The 16,722-nt window shown below is 39.7% G+C and overlaps 1 protein-coding gene across 1 annotated transcript in view; it reads left to right on the top strand.

Annotated features, from left to right (window-relative positions):
- Window positions 1-16,722, top strand: part of USH1C (USH1 protein network component harmonin) — a 697,039-nt gene that overhangs the window by 67,077 nt on the left and 613,240 nt on the right. The gene's annotated exons all lie outside the window — the stretch shown is intronic.

Below are 16,722 nucleotides of genomic sequence, written 5' to 3'. Positions count from 1 at the left end.
AGAGCTACAGCCATGCACCTGTGTTAATTTCTTAGTCCAGGACACAATGCATCTAATAATGTTCTGTGATTTGTATAGCGACATCAGGAAGAGGTTTCTTTTTCCTTTACTAAGAAGAAAGGGTTTCATCCAAGTTAGGCCAGCCTTATTGTACCTACAGTTATTAAATGATCCCAATGAGATTTTTTATATAGCCAGTTTTCTTATGGCAGCTGTCCGGTTGAGTAATAGCCGGGTGGAGAGCCCATAATTAACGCGGTTTTAGTTCTGATTTTATCTTTTTATATATTGTTCTTATGATTGGTGTTTTAATTGAGATTTATATCAAATATCTTGGATGTATTGCCACGTTTGTCCTGAAATGCACTTTATCTGACCGGGACTGTATTGCGTTCTTTGCACATAGACTGCTACTGCCGGATTGTATTATACTGTGGACACTTTATATTGTATTTTTGCACATACATGTTTGTATTTCGTCTTTGTACTTTTATGGTTTTAACTTAACCGAATAAAGTGGTTTGACTGACTGACTGACTTAAATAGTAAACAAATAGTACATGTTGCAGTGTTAAGACCAATTCTCTATTGGATCAGAATGTGGACAACGGGGGAGTTTGACTACTAAAGAAAAGGTCTTAAGGAAATTATGGAATAGATAGAAATCAAACTTTCCCCTGGCTGCAATATCTAAAAGCATGGTATATTAAACGTGGCTCACCCTCGTACTAGAGTGAGCTACAAGCACTACAAGCTAACTCTAAGAAACATCTTAAGTCAATATATTAGGAGAATGTTCTACATACCCACCACTGTAACCTAATCCCAGGCCATTTGGCATCTCAGTTCCCTAGGTTCAAGCCAAGCCCTGCATTTGAAGACTTTAGAGATTAAAATTTGACCGAATATGGCGAAAATAGTATAGAAAAAATTCTGTAATGAAATTCTTCAAATTAGATCATATACTTCAAAATTGAAGACTAGCCCCATGCTCGAGGAGGACACTTGCTCTTTATGCACTTTAAATCAGATAGGAAACATTCCACATATCTTGTTTTTTTTAACAGTATACATTAAGAATAGGAAAAACTGGATTTGCCAAGTATGTAAGAATTTGGGGTTCAGAAGGTTTGATGAAGCCCTCAGAGTGCTGAAAAGTGGTACATCCCTTCACATCATTTTTGCACTTAGCAGGAATTTACTTGCGTTGGATTCATACACAAGAAGTTGGGGTTAAAATTGGAATGGTTGTCAATTGTTATAAATTATTCCTGAAATGCATATTGCTGATTGGTTGAATGTTTAAACTATTTCCTAATTGATTACCCCAAAGTAATTACATGCTAATGAATTTGTAAAAGAAAGTTTTACATGATTTAGGAGCATTTACCGCCAAATTTTTAAATTTAAATGTATTGAATATTGAAATAATCAATTGAGAAAGAGTTTCTATAGATGTAACTATTCTATTGTGTTAAGAATTGTTGAGAACACGAGCGCTAGAAATAAGGTCTAGTCTTTTAGTAATATAGTTATTTTTTATATAATAGTTATTTTTACTGTGTTTTACCATGTAAATACTGGATTACTGACATAATATCGAGGGACATAATATCGACTACCTAAAATATCGGCGACAAAATATCGACAGACAGAATATCGACTTTGTATCTACAAACAGGTACGTACAAAAATATCGAATAAAAAATATCGGTTACAAAAATATTGTTTGTAAAAATATTGACTTTATTAAAAAGAATGTTAAATTAAATTAATATTAAAAATTATTTACTAAAATATACTTCAAAATACTTAAATTACCTTATAATAATTAAATATTTAATTAAAGTTATAAAAAAAATTACAATATTATTTGTTAAAACATATATATATATAGTAACATAATATAAAGAAAAAATATCCAATATTATTACCGTAGGATAGCGGAAGTGTAAAATTACTATTCCCACTCCAGAGAGTGCAACAGTAGATAAGGCGTTGGATAGCGTAGAGGTAAAAATTACTATTCCCACTCCAGAGAGTGCAACAGTAGGGAAAGCGTTGGATAGCGTAGGGGTAAAAATTACTATTCCACTCCAGAGAGTGCAACAGTAGGGTAAGCGTTGGATAGCGTAGGGGTAAAAATTACTATTCCCACTCCAGAGAGTGCAACAGTAGGGAAAGCGTTGGATAGCATAGGGGTAAAAATTACTATTCCCACTCCAGAGAGTGCAACAGTAGGGAAAGCATTGGATAGCGTAGGGGTAAAAATTACTATTACCACTCCAGAGAGTGCAACAGTAGGGAAAGCGTTGGATAGCGTAGGGGTAAAAATTACTATTCCCACTCCAGAGAGTGCAACAGTAGGGAAAGCGTTGGATAGCGTAGGGGTAAAAATTACTATTCCCACTCCCGAGAGTGCAACAGTAGGGAAAGGGTTGGATAGCGTAGGGGTAAAAATTACTATTCCCACTCCCGAGAGTGCAACAGTAGGGAAAGGGTTGGATAGCGTAGGGGTAAAAATTACTATTCCCACTCCAGGGAGTGCAACAGTAGGGAAAGCATTGGATAGCGTAGGGGCAAAAATTACTATTCCCACTCCAGAGAGTGCAACAGTAGGGAAAGGGTTGGATAGCGTAGGGGTAACAATTACTATTCCCACTCCAGAGAGTGCAACAGTAGGGAAAGGTTTGAATAGCGTAGGGGTCAAAATTACTACTTCCACTCCAGAGAGTGCAACAGTAGGGAAATCGTTGGATAGCTTAGGGGTAAAAATTACTATTCCCACTCCAGTGAGTGCAACAGTAGGGAAAGTAGATACTTCATATATTATTCAAAAATATTTATATATTAATATCTATAAAAAAATTAATTAAAAGTAATTACCACTTTAATATAATGTAATAATTAATTAATTACAAATACTAATTTAATTTAATCATTACAATTAGTTATCTATTAATACTAATTAATTACTAATTAACAATTAATTAATTGGTAATTAAACAGGTACATAACAATTAAAATCAAATAAATACACACAAAAAATGTAACATATGTAATTAGTTATGATTAAATTACTTCCCAACCTACTCCCCTATAAACCCACAACCCGCTACAGAAATTAAATTAGTTACATTAACATAATTATCAATTAATCAATTAAATAAAATTAATTGGCAATTAAAATGTAATTAATTACAAAATAAAAATTAATTAACAATTATTTATAAACAAATACCAATGAATAAATTTACATATTTAATTATTTATAATTAAATTACACTACATAAATTAACATATTTAATTAATTACAATTAAATTACTTCCCACCCTACTCCCCTATAAACCCACAACCCGCTACAGAAATTAAATTAGTTAAATTGACATAATTATCAGTTAAATACATTTAATTGGCAATTAAAATGTAATTAATAAAAAATAAAAAATTAATTAACAATTAATTATAAACAAATACCAATAAATGAATTTACATATTTAATTAATTATAATTAAATTACTTCCCACTCTATTCCCCTATAGACTAACAACCCGCTACAGAATCAAATTACGCAAAATTTAAATAACATTAAATTCATTAATTAAATTACATTATAACATAAACACTTTTAACACATAAAATACACTATAAATAATTTGATATTATTAACATTTCAATATTTTTCTTAACCTATAATATGTACTTCGATATTTTGACTATCTATATTTTCAAAATTCGATATTACATTACTTACCTTCAAAACGATATTTTTGATGCCTATATTCTGTCCATTCGATATTCTGTCAAGCCTATATTTTGTACTCGATATTATGTCCATTCGATATTTTGTAATCGATATTTTGACTGTTTACCGTAAATACTGCCAGTCGAAATAGAGAATCTATGAATAATGTAATTAACTATTTTTATCTATGTTTATGTGTAACCTTTATGGCTTATGGTCGAAGTAAAGTTCAAACTGACAACTGAAACTAAATAACTCCAGTTCTACTGAAGGAATTTTTGTTGTTTTGGTGTTAAACATATTAACAAAATTTACTCTATCTAAATTGGTGTGGGATATTATTTGTATTGAGCTTTCACTTTATTACTGTTTGTGTACTGCATAATTACTTTACACATTGCTTATAAGTTAAGTCTCACTTTTTGTGTGCCAAGCTACCAGAGGATTAAGCACGAGTTAATTGAATGACTTTTTGAGATTCCCAACCAGGAATTGGGCCTCTTGCTTGACCAGGGCTAAAACCCCAGTCAGCCGACAACCCAATTTCTCAGAATTGCCACACATACTTTAATGAATTAGCTCATGTACCCACAGATCAAACTTTCTTCTCCGTGGAGTTTCTCTACAATGGTGTTTGTGACGTGCCATGATATTACAGTCCTTGTACATATTTGTGCCCCTTACTGGTCATCAGACCAGCTGTGCAATTCTTGCTGATTCCACTGGCAGACTTGGTAATGAAGTAGCTTTACCTTGTCATATTGTAGCCTGCATCTCTTTTCGTCTTGGTCTATGACTTGATTAAAGGACGTTGTCTATCTTTACACCTTTGCTTTATTCTCAGCTTCCTGCTTTTATTCCTATAGTTGGATTGCAGCTCTATTGTAGGAATGCATGACAGCTGCTTAATGTCGTACACAACAGCAGGTTTATATTTCTTCCCTGTAGCGGCTTGACTCTTGATGAGTTCCATTTCTTATTCTTCTGTTCAACTCCATGTATCACAAAATTCTCCATTTATGCACATGAGTTGCCCGGCTAAGAATATACATTGTTAATAATCAATTATAAGTAAAAGTAGTCACTTGTTAATTTTATCAATTTCATGATCTCTCTCTACTTTAGGGAAACGGGACCTTCCGTACATGTTGCTGCTGTTACTCCCTGCGGCCCTACTACTCCCATTACACACTTTTGGTGTCATTCCCCTTATGAATAAGTGAAGGAGAACTCTTCAGATATCATCTGGACGTTGTTAGAATAGAGAGTAGTGTAGTGTCTTAATTGATGTTATGTATCATGGTGTTGCCCTTTAACTTTGTATGGAATTTAGAATACTGGACTTGGTGCTGGCGAGAGCTATGACTCAGTTGACAGTTGAGAGTCCTGTGCTTTGGATGAGGTCTCAGTTACTTGGAACTTAATAAAGTAACATTACCTCCACATTTGATTCCTGCTAATTATTATACATTGATCTTACATTTGGCAATGTTGGTCTTATGAAGAACCCTACATTAATTTAAGAGACCTCAACAGCACCTTTCTACAAGATTTTTAATCTTCTACTCTTTAAGATCATCGCTCTGTCAAGCATATCTACCCTATCAAGGAACTGGTTCCCCAAGAAGCTGGTGAGATCGGATTTAACTTATTTTACTTATACTCATTTCTACTGTTTTCGCTCGACCTTGGTCAGTGTATTTGACCTACTTGGTGGACTTTGATGTAACTTGTCAGAGAGTTCCTGTCGGATTTGCTTGGACGTGGACGATGATTCACTACAAATAGCTGTTTTTATTCCTCACTTGAGTGCTAAGTGATGGTCAAGTTTGTGTTGCTTGCTAAATCTTATTTGGGACCATAAATTCAGCCGCTAATTTTGTGGAAGATTTGGCTTTCCTCTTCCATTTTTTCCTGGCTACGCATTTTATGAAGTATTCTCATTTGACTGTTGTTGTCTTGAACATGCACAACAACCAACTGTGGCTTTCCTCTTCCATGTTTATCCTGGGTACGCATTTTATAAAGTATTCTCATTTTACTGTTGTTGTTTTGAATATACACAACAACCAACAGCTGTACCTGGGTTAGTTACCTCGTTCTCTCTGATGTACCTTAGCTGTTCTGGTCCCGCAACGCTCATTGCCTTGTTTTCCAGATGTTCCAGTCAAAGCTCCGTGAGACTACGTGCGACGTACTTCCTGTGCAACGTCTCCATGCAAGTCTCCGTCGACATCTGCCATCTTGATTATGGTTGTCACTTTGTTTACACTGACACGCTCAGCATTTGGAGTGTGTCGCTTTCGTTGACAAGCACAACATTTGGAGCGTGTCTCATCACATATTTCGTTCACGCACTTTTATCAGCCTCATTGTGTGCGTCTCTGGTTTAATCTTCGCTGACGCGCACAACATTTGGAGCGCTTCCGCGCCTATTTTAATTATATTTTCAGCAATTTGATGCACACAGCCTCCTCTCATTCAATGCGTTGATCCGCACAGCACCTCCTGTGATTCCTTGTTTCCCAATCATCGCTGACGTGCACAGCTGGTATTTTTGTGAGCACGTCGGATGTTAAGGTACTTAATGACACGCTGACGTGCACAGCTTCTCACTTATGTTCTTTATTACATTTTAATGTGTGTTAGTTCTCAAAGTATTTAACCCTTTGATTTGCTGACACACGCAGCTAATTTTCATTTGCATTTACGTTCTACTTTCATAATATTCATGTTGTTAGCTGCATATATCTAATTTCTCAGTAAATTTACTTTTTATTCCTCTCTCTGTAATTCACTACTTACCATGCAGAATGTACCCGCGCCTCCCTTCTTTCTCTCATCTCCTGGTGATACTGCACTTCATGGCTCAAATGGAAAAAAGTTTTTACCCATTATGCAAGGGTCTGTGGTACTTCTCTCAGCGTAGAGAGGAAAACGTCTTTATTAATGCATTGTTTGGGTTCCGGAGACAGAAAGTCTTTGAGCACCTTCCTGATCTTTCTGATTCTGATTCTTCAGGGTTAAATGAATTTGAGATAGCAATCAAAAGGGTGGACTTGCTCCCAAAAATAAGTACTGTGCTTGATAGATTTCATTTTGGAAGAAGGATGCAGAGAGAAGACGAGTCCGTGGAACAGTACATTACTAAACTCCGTAAGCTAGCTGCCACATGTAACTTTTCTGCTTCCCTAGAAGAATGTCTTCGTGACGAGTTCATGTTAGGTTGCACGATAGATTAGGCTTGTGATAGCCTCTGTCAAAAAGATAATCCTTCGCTACACGAAGTTATATCTATTTCAAAAACACATGAGTATTCTAAGGCCTGTATTGATACCATACGTAAAAGTGATTCTGATGAAAAAAGGAGGATAGTAATGATAGTAATGTGTCAGTAGTAGAAAAGGAAAAAATTTTAAAACCCAAAAGTGTTTCTAAAACAGAGTTCAAATCTGGATTTTCTAAACCTGTTTCTGCAAAAAAATTTAGGTGTGGCAATTCGGGTAATTTGGCCAACTCTTAAAATTGTCCTAGGCTAAAAGCTTCTTGTAGTGTGTGTGGTCAGAAAAGTCACTTCACAAAATGTTGTAGTTCAGGAAAAGGTCTTAAGAAGGTAAGAGAAATAGATCTTTATGATAATGACTCGGACTCTGATACAACTAACATTTGCCAAGTAAATTCTGTAGGTGGTCATAAATGACGCTCCAGTGAAAATGTTGTTTGACTCGGGAGCCAAAGTCACTCTAATCCCAAAATCATTCTTTGATCATTACCTCAAAGAAAAGGTTAAATTATACAAATCTGATATTAAACCAAGAGGTTATAGTGGGGAAGTTATACATTTATTGGGTTATTTTTTGGGTACCATTGACTTTAAGGGCAGAATCATTCCTGGAAAAGTGTATATTTCTATGAAGGGAGATTCACTGATCAGTTGGTTCTACCATCGGGATTTGCACATAATTTTCGATCCCAACAAGAACCCCTCTCTGTGTTTAAAGGAGTTACCAGTAGTGAGTCAAGTAGGGGATGATTGTACTTCATGGGTAAAAGAGTTTCCTGAAGTTTTTGAGACTAAACTAGGTTGTCTTAAGAATTATTATCACCACATTGAAATTAAAAGCAACGCTATACCAAAGGTGGCTAAAATTCGTAACGTGCCTCTCTCAGCAAAGGGGAGCATGAAAGCTGAACTGGACAAACTAATTTCTAATGGGGTTATTCAAGAGGGCGAAGCAACGGAATGGCTTTCTTCCATCTTTATGGCTAGTAAGGCCAATTATGAGGCCAGATTCTGTGTGAACTTGAGGGAGCTAAATAAGGCGGTTGTTGTTGACCACTACCCCCTTCCTAATATTAGTGAAATGATGTGCTCGTTGGATGGTGCTAAACCCTTCTCCTCCCTTGACCTCACCTCTGCCTACCATCAGGTCAAGCTACACCCCATCTCACAAGATCTTACGGCATTTGTGGCGCCTTTTGGCACTTTCAAATTTGTGAGGATGCCATTTGGTCTCATATCTGCCGCCTCTGTTTTTCAGAGAGTAATGGAACGCATACTCAAGAATATAGATGGTGTACGCATCTACCAAGATGATATATGAAGATTTATTTGAGCATGACCATACATTGAGGGCAGTTTTGAAGGGGTTACATGATGCAGGTCTTACCCTTAGACCAGACAAATGTCGCTTCAATGTAGCACAGATCGAATATCTCGGTCATCTATTGTCTCCAAATAGGATCAAGCCAAAACCATCCTTGATTAACACAATTTCTAATCTGAGAACTTCCCAGGACAAAGATGAACTTGTGAAGTTCTTGGATATGGTGGAGTTTTACCATAAATTTATCCCCAACGTTGCTAATGTCACGGAACATTTGAGACTTTTGTTAAAAAAGGGTGCAAGTTTGTTTGGAGCAAAGAATGCGAAGAAGAGTTTTGGAATCTGAAAGTTTTCTTGAACAAAGCTCCGGATTTGAGTAGTTTCGATCTTAAAAAGCCCTCCTTCTTGATGACTGACGCCAGTTCAAAGGGTCTTGGAGCTGTTTTAATGCAAAAAGAGGAAGCAGAAGACAAAACTATTTTGTTTCTCTCTAGACCTTTGAGAGAAGCTGAGTTTAATTACTCGTTATAGAGAGAGAAGCTCTCGCTATTTGTTGGGGCATACGTAAACTTCGTAAGTTCTTGTGGGGCAGTTTCTGTTTTAACCAACCATAAGCCTTTGAAGGAAGTTTTATCTAGGAAGGGCATCAATTTAGTGTCTCATCGTATTAGAAAGTGGGTGGCATTACAGGAGTTCAATTTTGAAGTTGTTTACCTCCCAGGAGTTTGCAATAAACTAGCTGACTGTTTGTCCAGGTTAGGTGATGTGAATGATGATGCAGTGACCTCTGTTGATATCAGTGTTGGTGATTGGTTTGCTGGTGAAGAATTGAATGAAGCGGTTGATGTCTGCCTTATCAGTGAAGGAATAATCCCTGAGAAAGAATGGAAAGATTCACTTTCAAAGGATGTGGTGATACAGGAGGTGATGTCCATGGTGGTCGGTCGGTCGGTGGTGCGAGAAAAAGATTGTTGTGAGGATGTTAGAGGTTTTTGGCAAGTCAAGGAGGAGCTGTCGGTGGTAGATGGCATACTGTTAAGAGGAAGCAAATTGGTTCCACCCCAGGAACTTAGGAATGCTTTACTGGAACGTGCACATGCTAGCCACATGGACATAGTCAAAACCTAAGAGAGGGTAAAGGAAGGCTTATTGGTGGCCGGGTGTTGACTCTCATGTGGAGAGAGTGATTAGGAACTGTCCTGAGTGTGCCTGCAGTGATAAAATACTAAAATGCAGGACACAACCAATGGTAAAGAGAGAACTCTCTGCTGGTCCCTGGAGTGATATATCTATTGATATTGTGGGCCCTGTAAGGAAGAATCCTTCTGATAGGTATCTAATAGTCTGTATGGATATGTACTCCAGGTGGCCGGAAATTAGATTTGTGAATTCCATAGAATCCAAGGTCGTCATTGATGTTTTGGATGAATTGTTTGAAAGGGAAGGATTTCTTTCTTCCTTGTTGTTGGATAACGGCGTACAATTCCCTTCAAAGGCTTTTGAGGATTTTCTCTCTTCAAGCGGTATAAGGCACAAAAGAGCAGCTCTTTAACACCCCGAATGCAATGGCCTTGTAGAGAGGTTTGTCAAAGTGTTGAAAGATAGTTTACAGCAAGCCTCAGTGTCAGGTAAGAACTGGGAACTGGCAATGAGAAATAATGTAAGGGAATATAGGTTCACCCCACACTCCTCGACTGGTGTTTCACCCTTTAGGCTTTTTAGGGGAGGGATGCCTAATGTTCAAGTTTGTCCTACCTGGGTGTTAGCTAAAAGAACCTTGGTGGACAGTAATGTTGGGGGAGTTGAAGGGTGGAAAGAGAAACAAGAAATTTTTTGGGACAAACGTAAAGCTTGGTTTGACACCCGCAAAGCTACAAAGGGAACTATAGTTTCTGTGGGCGACTGGATAAAAATCAGGTCTCCCTGCCTTGAGACTAATGATTCCAAATTCAGTAAACTTTTTAAAGTGATTAAGATATTCAAGAATGCAATTAATACTAATGACCACAGGGTCTGGAATCTTAATAGAGTGTCTAAATGTCTTCCCCTGGAAGTGTCAGGTTCTTCTTCTCTCTCAGGTTCTACTTCTCCACACTCAGCTCCTACTTCTTCTTACTCAGCTTCTACTTCATCACCATCTTCTCGTGTGAGACCCAAAAGGACTGTTAGTCGTCCTTCTAGGTTACAGGATTTTGTGTGATTTTAATTGTGAACATTTTTGGTTATAATCTTAGTTATAAGAATAGCCTTATGTTGAACATGTTTCTTTTTGTTATGTATTTAGATTGTATTAATAGGGGGAAGGTAATGTAGTGTCTTAATTGATGTTATGTATAATGGTGTTGCCCTTTAACTTTGCATGGAATTTAGAATACTGGACTTGGGGCTGGCGAGAGCTGTGACTCAGTTGCCAGTTGCCAGTCCTGTGCTTTGGATGAGGTCTCGGGTGCTTAGAACTTAATAAAGTAACATTACCTCCACATTTGATTACTGCTAATTATTACACATGGATCTTACAAGCTTCCAAACAGAAGTCCATTCCCTCTACACCAAACCTTTTTTACTTAAACCTGCACTTGATCATGAGCTGATAAAACCTTTAAAATTGTAAAACGTAAACCTGGAATTATAGGTTTATCAATCTGTGTAGGTACTGGCCTACTGAGGCTAGTGTTTTCAACATTTTTGGAGACCCGTGTAACTCTTGCCCAAGACATTCTAGTGTAAGAACAAATGATACGTTGCTTGCTTTTCACATAGGAAAAAAAGTTGGTAGCCCACTTACCACTCTATCTACCTAATATGTTCAACAGACTAAATAGTGAATAAAAAGAGTGCCAGCTGTCAAAGCAGAAAGCTCTACCTTCCGTTATGTCTTCATCTGAAGATAAACTAATCACTTCCGAGAGGGTACCTACCAACACTATCCATTTCAATGCTCCAAACAAGTAGCAGCAGTCTCTCGCCACCCCACAGTAGGCAAGTAAGGAGAGGATAAAGACCCTTCCTGGTTGGATCACCTACTCGCCATTCTAAATATACCTACATGCAAGCAGGCAGTTCCACCTCACAGGTATATCCTGTCTGCCCACCCATTTCACCAGCCCAATACTCCGTATGGACTCTGAAACCGTACCATCTTTTCCAAAGCAGATGGATTTGGGCAACACAATGCTTATACTCCTACTAGAGGAATAGGGGTATAGTATACAAATATAACCTCCTAGCTAGGCACACATTTTCTGTTGAGCAACAAATCCAACCCCCTTTCCAGCTAGAGGTCCAGTAACAGTGCCAAAGAATAATATGTTCTTCTTTTGTTGCTTGCAAGCCATAGACACCACACAGTCTTTTGTAATACCCCCCCTCATGTCGGTTTTCCTCACTGCCCTAAGATTTAAAAATCTGCCCTATGGCAAGTAGGTTTTGAAGCTGTTGTCAAGCTTGGCAATGCAATAGACATATGCTGTATGAAAGTAGGTTCACTGTTAAACTTTGCGTTTCTGGTTGACAGACATATACACCCTGTCCAAGCAGGAGCCACAATCCTAGTCAGGGTAACTCAGATACAGACCCTATATTAACACTAATTCTTTTATAAGTTTCTACCTATTTTAACTTTTTATCTTTCTTGTAGCCGGGACCTTAGACTGCATGCAATTTCTTGTATAATGTATCCCCCATCTTACACAATTGTTTCCTCCCCTCCTAACGCTTTGTATACCACCCAAAACCTGTAAAGCGCTCTGATACCCTCACGGGTCTGGTCCGCGCTCTATAAAACTTTAAAATAAATAAACCTGTACCCACCCTCTGATAGCTTGGTACAGAGCAATCAGGCTTAGACTAAGCAGCAGTGTGTAAAGTATTTGTGCCACATGTAAAACAGTAAAACTGTCAAATTACCACACATAAATATACCACACCTACTTAGAATCATAGATCCTAATTTATTGAACAAAACAAGATCGAAAGGAAAACATCCAATAAGTAGAACCTGAGTCATGAATTTTTAAAGCTTAAAGTGCCAACCATGGCTATCTGGTCATGCTTGACGGGGACACATCCAAAAGATCTGGCCAACCACGATAAAGCGCTGGTTGGATACAGAGACCCACCATGGCCCACTGAAACTGTATCTTGGATTGGGGTTGCGTCAACGCTGAGGGTGAGATGTTAGGAGCAAGGTAGGCAATGCATTTGCGTTGATCCTGGAGATGTAGGCGATTCATCGGTTCTGAGCCGCACAAACTGGAGATGCGTCTTTCTTCGAACCCCTTCGATGTAGGTGATGAATCATCATCGAGCCACACAGCTGACGAAGCAATGTCCTCGATCCTGGCAACAGCGGCGATGCGTTGGCATGGAAGGAGAGGCGCTGGATCCAAGCCACTCAATGGCAGCGATGTGTGAGTTGTTGAAGTTGGAGCACTTTAATCTCCCTTCCAACGGCCCAGGACTGGATTGGCATCACTTAGCAGGTCAAGAGTTTCAGATGGTAGAGTCCAGGTGATGTTGATGAATGGAGTGAAGTCTTTGATGTCCCTGAAATTTCTGACTGGAGGCAAGCAGACAAGCCCTTAGAGCAACTCTGGGTTCAAGTGGTGGAGAGATGCAGGCTCAGTCCTTCTCATTTCTACGCAACAGGTCAGCAAGCAACAGGTAAGCACAGCAGAGCAAGAGTCAAGCAGATTTCAGCAGAGTGACAGTCCTTTCGGCAACCCAGCTGTCTTTCTTGGCAGAGTATCCACATGTCCAGAAGTGTACTGAGTTAATGGTGTCAGAGATCCTGTACGTATTCCCAGTTGTGCCTTAGAAGTGGGGGAGACTTCAAATGGAGGCCTTTGAAGTGCACAGAGTCCATGCACTTCCACCCTGGCTCCAGATCTACTACAGGGGGCTATGCAGCCCTTAGTGTGGGGACAAGACATAGCCTTTTCAGGTATAATTGTCAGCTTCTCCCTCTCATCCTGCCCAGGATTGGCCATCAGGATGTGGATGGCCCATCGGTCACACCTAAACTCCCTTTGTGTTTGGCTGCCTGGATGAAATGCCCACAGCTGAGCTACCCCCCCCACCCCTTACGTGTATTGGAAATTAGCACTTGTTGTGAAACACACTTAAGTAGCCTTGCAAACCTTTCTCAGGCCTGACATTGAAGCCTGCGTGTGGAGTTTTAAACTGCCATTTCAACATGGCAAAACTTTTGCCAGGCCCAACCCTGCCTTTTAAAACATATAGGTCACCCCTAGGGTAGGCACTAAACAGCCCACAGGGCAGGTTGGAATGTATTTATAAAGTAGGACATGTACGTTTAAGTTTTACATGTCCTGGTGGTGAAAAACTCTTACATTCATTTTTCACTACTGCACAGCCTTCATCATTGATTGGATAACATTTGAGTTACCTTGTTACATTTAATAAGCTGTAACTTCCAAATGGGAACAGGTAAAAAATTCATGTTTATGGACTTTAGAATTGTAATGAAAAGTCCTCTTTGGGCTGGATGGACCACTTCTTGATCAAAGCCAATATGGAGATCCCGGACCCTTTATTGGTGGAGGGGATGCACAGAGTCCAAAAGAGGCCCTGGCACAAACTTAATTTGGAGGACTTCCATGCTTCTTTAGGGACATTACCCCTTCCTAATTTGGCAGATCCGGAGGCGGCATATACGGCCTTTTGCGACTGGATTGTGAAAGGTCTTGATGCGCTCATTCCTGTCAAATGGACGAGGGGTCGCAGGTCCATTTCAAACTCATGGTATAATGAAACCCTGAGAGCTTTAAGGAAGCAATGTAAGAGAGCCGAGCGCTCTTGGAGAAGGGACTACAAGGAGGGTGATAAAGCAATCTATCTGGCAAAATTGAAGGTGTATCACAAAGCGATTTGTTCTGCGCGTGCGGCCTTCTATGTGGAGGAAATAAAATCTAGCTCGAATCCCACCAAATGCATTTTCCAAATCGGGCAAGAATTGAGGAACTCTAGGTCCAGGATATCTAAGATATCCTCTGCACAACAATGCGAAGAACTAGCTATCTTCTTTATTGAAAAGATGAATAATATCTATAAGACCTTCCCTTTGCACCCTCCCGGTCTATATGATCATGTAGACAACAGGGTGGGAGACACCGCTTTAACATCTATCCCAGAGATTTCTGGAGAAGAGCTAGTCAAGCTCTGCAGGAAAGTGAAATCGGGCTCGCCATCTGACCCTATGAGGCCGGCTCAATTTATGGAGTCCCTGGTGCACCCTCAACAGCCGATCGGTACAATACTTAACCTGTCCTTCTCCACTGCCACAGTTCCTAAGGCCTGGAAACAGGCACAAGTTACTCCTATCATTAAGAAACCCTCACTAGATCCCTCCAAACCTGAAAACTTTAGGCCAATCTCCCTTCTTCCGTGGATGGCCAAGATTGCCGAGGCTCATGTTAACAATGTTCTTTCTGAGTATCAGTCAGTCAGAATATCTTTATTCGACTTAATTAAAGTCATACAAAGAAAGAAAACATTAAAACAGCACGTTTAAAAAAGTATACATTGCGATCATGACATTTAAAAACATCTAACTCAATACACATTTTAGATACTATTTACACATGATTAAAAGGTATGTATATATATAAAACAGTGCCTATGATATAATTTCATACATTTAGTAAACTTTTAGGACGGAGGTTGACCAGCAACTTTCGCCCTAGCTGCCGCGACTAAAAAATTTGCAAGACCAAATGCTGTGCATGGATTGGTCATAAGCTGTAGGTAGAGCAGTGCGGGTCTCACCTGTGTGAACCCAGCATTTTTGAGTAAGGGGAGCAAGTGTTTTTTCCTCTGCTCATGGAATAGGCTACAGAACATGACGAAATGCATAGTGTCCTGCACAGAGAAATGGTCACAGCTGCAAGGGGCGGCTAGTTCTGGCTTCTGCCAACCCTTGAGAGAGCCTAGGTGAAAATGAATAAGGTTGAACCTTAATTTAGTTAATAAAAACCTATGGTAAGGGATAGTTACGAAACGGAGGTAAGGGGCCAATTGAGAATCGCTCATCAATAGAAAGTGCGCCCTTACTGCCGGCTTCTGAAGCTCGACTGCCTCACGGCTTGCTTCCTTCCTTTCTATAAAGGCTTTTTTTATTTGGACTATGTCACGAGTCGTAATTTTCTCTGGGGAGCGAAAAAGTTCTGGGCGACCCAGGTCTGAGAATGATTTACTTAGGTAGGCCAGCCAAGGGATTTTGTTCTGATTGTCCAGTGAAAGGACGTCCCTCAGGATTTTATGGTTCAGAGGTAAATCAACATTTAGCCACATTTTCAGCCACAAGGTCAGTGGTGCAACACTTAATAGGTCCGACAGATATGGCAACCCAACCTCCTTGTGAATGGAATAGGTGGGGGTTGATTGGGGGACAGAGAGGAGGGATCTTATGAATCTATTTTCTGCTCTCTGAATGGGGTCGAGGTTTACATAACCCCACAGAGATGATCCATAAGATGCGATGGCAACAGGCTTACTTTTGTATATCTTCAACATTGCTTCCATAGGCCTGGCACCCAATTTGCCGGCAAAGCCCAGGAGTGCGGAGGAAGATCTAGTTACTGCCAACCTCTTTGCATTTATCTGTGGACCCCAAGTACATTTTTGATCGAACAGCACTCCCAGATAGGGAAATGTGGTTACCTCGGACACAGGAGTCCCACTGCAGAAGAATGATTTGTGTCTTCTCTTTGCACCCTCTATGCCCATAACCATGGTATGGGATTTAGATGCGTTGACCTTTAGGTCCAGATTTTCCATGAAGGAACCGAAGGCGTCGAGAAGAATCTGCAGGCCAACACCCGTGCGGGCTATTAACACGGCATCGTCCGCGTACAGGAGTGCCGGAATGTGGGTGTCTCCTGCGCGCGGTACGTCCGTGCCCCTGCCCCTCAGGTGTGCCCCCAAGCCGTTAATATAAATAGTAAAAAGCGTAGGGGCCAGGATGCAGCCTTGGCGTACTCCTTTGAGGGATTTAAATGAGGAGGTACACCTACCATTGTTGGACACTCGGACGGCTGCGAAAAGCTCCTGATGTAACGAGGCCATATACATGACTAGGGCTTCGTCAATTCCCATATCTAACAAAATCGACCATAATTTAGACCTATTGACGAGGTCGAAGGCCGACGAAAGGTCCATGAAGGCCAGAAAAACTGAGCCCTCCTTAGCCATTGTATACTTAGAGATGAGTAGATACAAATTAGTGCATTGCTCGATCGTACCTTTACTCTCTCTAAAGCCGTATTGTAGATCGCACAGCCCGCCACATCCCTCAACGTTCTCCCTCAATCTTACTAAAAGAACTTTTCCCAATATTTTTACAGTAGAGT

This window comes from Lissotriton vulgaris, chromosome 2_1 (genome assembly GCF_964263255.1).
Source record: "Lissotriton vulgaris chromosome 2_1, aLisVul1.2, whole genome shotgun sequence".
Taxonomy (NCBI): Eukaryota; Metazoa; Chordata; class Amphibia; order Caudata; family Salamandridae; genus Lissotriton; species Lissotriton vulgaris.
This window is presented reverse-complemented; position numbering and strand designations above follow the sequence as displayed.